Raw genomic sequence first — 6,000 nt, forward strand, 5'->3', positions numbered from 1 at the left:
GCTTTTTCATATCACATATACCGATCCTTATTTTATGAAAAATTATGATTTTATCAATAGCAATTCTTTGCATAAAAACATGATCATTTAAAAATAAATAAGGAGCATAAGATCTACTTATCTCGTTCATCTTAGATCTTCAGACTTCATTAAAAGAATCAGCTAATCCTATTTAAAATATCAAATCATCATCAATTTCTATTCCATAAATATAATAAAATTAAATCATAAGGAAAGAGGATTGTTGTCCGAATGTGTCGGACCATCCAGATACCAGGGCAATTCAGGATCTCTGATCTGAGGGTCAGATTTAAGTGACTTGATCAAGAAATCGTGAAGCACAGATCGAATTAAAGTCAAGATCAATCAATAGGGTTCTTTAATAATGGATTTGAAAAATACTTGATATGGCCAAATGAGGTCGACATACAGCACGGATATCAAAGCAATTTTGGATCATCTTATTAGAGTCAATATGAGCCTCTAAAAGATGAAGGCATGACTCGATACAGGATTCATAGACCTTCTTAGAGAGAGAAAATTGGCCATGAGAGAGAAAGTAGAGAGAGAAAGTGGAGAGAGAATCTTCGTATCCTTCAAAGATGGCAATCGTGATCGAGATCATTAAAGGTTATATCAGGGTGACTTAATATGGATTAACCATGATTGATATTATCAATTTCGAATAAGGATCGGATCGGGATCTAATCTACTGCATAAATTTCGGAGCAGTCTCAGATCATCATATTTTCATCTCAAGTTTATCCTAGGGTCTATGATGCAATCAGAGAGAGAGAATGATCCTAGAGAGACAAAATTCATAAAAAGAGATAAAAGGGTCTAGAGAGAGAAAATAGAAAAAAAATCTAGAGAGAAAAAATGAAGAGAGAATGTAGAGAGAGGAAGTCCAATTCTAGAGAGAGAAAGACTTAAGAGAGAGATGAGAGAAACTTTCTCTCACATATATTTTTTTTATTATTATTATTATTATTTTCTTTTTTCTTTTCTTTTTCTTTTTTCTTTTTCTTTTCTTTTTCTTTTTCCTTTTTCTTTTCTTTTTCTTTTTCCTTCTTCCCGCGGCCTTCTTGGGCCGAAACAGGGGAAGACCGCGAGGTCCACCCCTCGGTGGCTCGGGCTCCGATGGGGTGGCGGCTTGGCCGGAGGTCTGGCAACGACGGCCGACCATGCGAAGCCGGTCGGCGATGGGGTTCGGCCGGCAAGCTTTCCTTCCTCTTTTCTTTTTTCGAAAAAACAGAGGATCCGTCCTCTTCTTCATGATTTCCAACCATGGGTCGGTCGCCGGCAGCCAAACACTCAAGGAAAGAGAGGGAGATGGATGGGGGTCCGATCTCGAGGATGAGACGTCGAAATCGATGGCGTCGATGACCGAAAAAGAGAGAAACGTGGCCGGTCGAACAGGGCTTCCCTTTTCTGACGAAATCCGACGACTCCTGTCGCCGGCAGTCATGCCCACCGGCACGAGAAAGAAGGGAGAGAAGGGAAGAAAAGGAGGAAGGACTTACCACAGCCTCCGATGACCCCCACCGGCGTGAAATCGCGGCGAGCACGAGTCGAGGGACCGCAGCTTCAATCGAAAAAATCGGAGAAGAACTCCAACAATCGTCGGTGATTATTGTGTCCTCTCTTAGAGGAGAGGGGGGTTCTTATAGGACTCATCCTAGGATCTTTTAATGGCCCTAGGACTCCGATTCCTGATCGGAACCGGAGAAGGGGAAGACTCCGATCGAGAGTCTTCTTCCCTTTTTTTTTTTCTGGATGGACTTTGTGGCTTTAGGCCCAGTGGGCCGGATTATCGCATTCTACCCCCCTAAAAAAAATTTCGTCCTTGAAATTTAACATACCTTCATTTTCAAATAAGTATGAATATCTCGTCTTCATATCATCTTCAAGCTCCCATGTAACCTCTCTCTCTTCATGATTACTCCAATGAATCTTTATATACGGAATGATACGCCGTCTTAGAACTTGCTCTTTTCGATCAATAATTCGGAGAAAAAATTCTTCATAGGTTAGATCTTCATGAACTTGCAATGGCTCATACTTTATCATACTATTTGGATCAGGTACAAACTTTCTCAGTAGTGAAACATGAAAGACATTGTGCACTTTGGATAAATTTGGTGGTAAGGCTAGTTCGTAAGCAACATCTCCTACTCGATTTAAAATTTCAAAAGATCCAATATATCGCGGACTCAGCTTGCCATGTCTCCCAAACCTCATGACATCCTTAGTAGGTGATACTTTTAGAAAAACATGATCACCGACTTGAAATTCTAATTCTCTTCTTTTTCTATCTGCCCAACTCTTCTGTCTATCCTGTGCTGCCTTGAGTCTTCTCTTAATTAGATAGATTTTCTCTCTAGCATCCATTTATTATCAGTAAAATCCTTCCTTATTTACAACTAACGTATTTCATAATATCTTTTGATTTAAAGGATTAATATTTCTAATCAATTCAGACCATCACGCTTTTGCCGCGCACTCTGATCTCAACTAACCAATTTATCTAAGTCTATCAAAAATAAAAATATCTTTGTATATTAAATCAATCAAACATAGATCCAACTTTCAGATTTCATATACAATTTAGGATAAAATTTAAGATTTACTTGTCATTACTATCTCTTAGGCATAGCACATCAAAATTAAATCTTCATCTACCTTCTATGTTTGAACTTATTACATAAGCTTCACCACTCCTCAAGAATCCAATATGTCTAGAATTAATTTGAGTTAACCTTCGATTTACCTTACAATCATTTAGACAACTTTCAAACCAACTTTTCTTTGCAAAGAAATTAACATAAAAAAATCAGCAAAGTTATCATGTCCTTTATCCGTATAGGTTTAGTATTCCAATGTCATCAAATATATCTAACATAATATATCAATACCTCTCACTTCATTCTAAGGTCAACACTTCTCGTACTCAGGTCAACCTTGCTGATTGAAATCTAAGATATAACTCGTCAATTCTATTATAGACATCATATGCCACTTATGCATAAATTTAATCATAATATCTATTGATTCGAAATCAAATTATTGAATCCTTTCTTTTATATCGATCGTGTTTCTCATGATCTTAGCCTCAAGTTCAAATATCAATAAAGTCACAATCCCGAATAATGATAACCTTAAGTTCAAATACCACTTAAGTCATATTCTCTAGTGACCATAATCTAAACTTTATATCATTCTATCACGTCCTTAATGATCATAATCTTTAGCTCTGATATTATCCATTATACTCCACTCGGTCAAATCCTATTGATCATACATAAAGTTTTGATATCACTTTATAATCTCAATGATCTTAAACCTAAGCTCTGATATTATTCTATCATATCCTAATTATTTATATCATTTATATCATAATCTCCAATGATTATAACCTAAGCTCTGATACCATAAAATGTCACGCCTCAAATCTGGGACATAACACGGCCATGCTACCGAGGGATGGACCCACGATAACACGAAGCCAAAATTTATCTTCTTTAACATAATAACAGGTATATCATAAATAAATGTAATAATAAAGTTCAATTCAAATATTTAATTCAACCAAAACTGGTTCAGAGCATCTAAATCCAAAGATGAAATAATCCAAGCCTTAAAATTCATAATGACTACAATCCATAAACATAAACTGAATTTCTAGTGCAAAATTTTCAAGCTTGCTTTGCTGATCTCCAAGCCTGGATTCTCTTTCCATCAGTCCTAGCCTTATTTCTCTGGACATGAAAAAGAAAACAAAAAGAATATGAGCTACACCAGCTCAGTAAGTAGACTTCCGCTTCCTTACCGGAACAAGCATAAGTTTTCTATGATAATACATCATTTAGCAAATAACAATTATTGTAAAAATAAATATTTCATAGAGCATGTAATAAAATAAGTTATAAGCTCATCATGCATGCATAAATCATATATATTTTACAATCATGAATCATAAATCATTTTCATCATGAATTCATGTCATGTTTCAAAACATTGCTCACAGATATTCGTGCTAAGGTCACTATTATACCAATGACAGGGCCATGTTTCTTAATCGACAGAGTTCTTAATTCATGTGCCAACTTTATACCCACTGGCAGGACCATGTTTCATGTGGATGCTAGCTCCGAATGTCGACCTTCCCGAAGGAATTCATTCATAGCCATCTGAGAGCCTTTGAAATCATTATATCTTTTTCTTAAAACATACATATACATAGATGGAAAAACAATAAAATTCATGCTTCATAATCATACTATTTTCATAAGACATATTTATGAAATCAATGCTCATAATAAAACATGCTTTTTCATATTACATATGCCGATCCTTATTTTATGAAAAATTATGATTTTATTAATAACAATTCTTTGCATAAAAACATGATCATTTAAAAATAAATAAGGAGCATAAGATCTACTTACCTCGTTCATCTTAGATCTTCAAACTTCGTTAAAAGAATCAGCTAATCCTATTTAAAATATCAAATCATCATCAATTTCTATTCCATAAATATAATAAAATTAAATCATAAAGAAAGAGGACTGTTGTCCGGATGTGTCGGACCATCCAGATACCAGAGAAATTCAGGGTCTCTGATCTGAGGATCAGATTTAAGTGACTTGATCAAGAAATCGTGAAGCACAGATTGAATTAAGGTCAAGATCAATCAATAGGGTTCTTTAATAATGGATTTGAAAAATACTTGATATGGCCAAATGAGATCGACATACAGCACGGATATCAAAGCAACTTTGGATCATCTTATTAGAGTCAATATGAGCCTCTAAAAGATGAATGTATGACTCGATACAGGATTCATAGACCTTCTTAGAGAGAGAAAATCGATCATGAGAGAGAAAGTATAGAGAGAAAGTGAAGAGAAAATCTTCGTATCCTTCAAAAGTGACAATCATGATCGAGATCATTAGAGGTTATATCAGGGTGACTTAATATGGATTAACCATGATTGATGTTATCAATTTCGAATAAGGATCGGATCGGGATCCAATCTACTGCATAAATTTCGGAGCAGTCTCAGATCATCATATTTTCATCTCAAGTTTATCCTAGGATCTGTGATGCAATCAGAGAGAGAGAATGATCCTAGAGAGATAAAATCCATAAAAAGAGATAAAAGGGTCTAGAGAGAGAAAATAGAAAGAAAATCTAGAGAGAGAAAATGGAGAAAGAATGTAGAGAGAGGAAGTCCAATTCTAGAGAGAAAGACTTAAGAGAGAGAGATGACAGAAACTTTCTCTCACATATATTTTTTATTATTATTATTATTTTTTTTTTTCTTTTCTTTTTCTTTTTTCTTTTTCTTTTCTTTTTCTTTTTCCTTTTTCTTTTCTTTTTCTTTTCCTTCTTCCCGCGGCCTTCTTGGGCCGAAACAGGGGAAGACCGTGAGGTCCCCCCCCTCGGTGGCTCGGGCTCCGATGGGGTGGCGGCTTGGCCGGAGGTCTGGCAACGACAGCCGACCATGCGAAGCCGGTCGGCGATGGGGTTCGGCCGGCAAGCTTTCCTTCCTCTTTCTTTTTTTCGAAAAAACAGAGGATCCATCCTCTTCTTCATGATTTCCGACCATGGGTCGGTCGCCGGCAGCCAAACACTCAAGGAAAGAGAGGGAGATGGATGGAGGTCCGATCTCGGGGATGAGACGTCGAAATTGACGGCGTCGATGGCCGGAAAAGAGAGAAACGTGGCCGGTCAAACAGGGCTTCCCTTTTCTGACGAAATCCGACGACTCCTGTCGCCGGCAGTCATGCCCATCGGCACGGAAAAGAAGGGAGAGAAGGGAGGAAGAGGAGGAAGGACTTACCACAGCCTCCGATGACCCCCACCGACGTGAAATCGCGGCGAGCACGAGTCGAGGGGCCGCGGCTTCAATCGAAAAAATCGGAGAAGAACTCCGACGATCGTTGGTGATTATTGTGTCCTCTCTTAGAGGAGAGGAGGGGGGTTCTTATAGGGCTC

Source organism: Elaeis guineensis, chromosome 6 (assembly GCF_000442705.2).
Source record: "Elaeis guineensis isolate ETL-2024a chromosome 6, EG11, whole genome shotgun sequence".
Lineage (NCBI taxonomy): Eukaryota > Viridiplantae > Streptophyta > Magnoliopsida > Arecales > Arecaceae > Elaeis > Elaeis guineensis.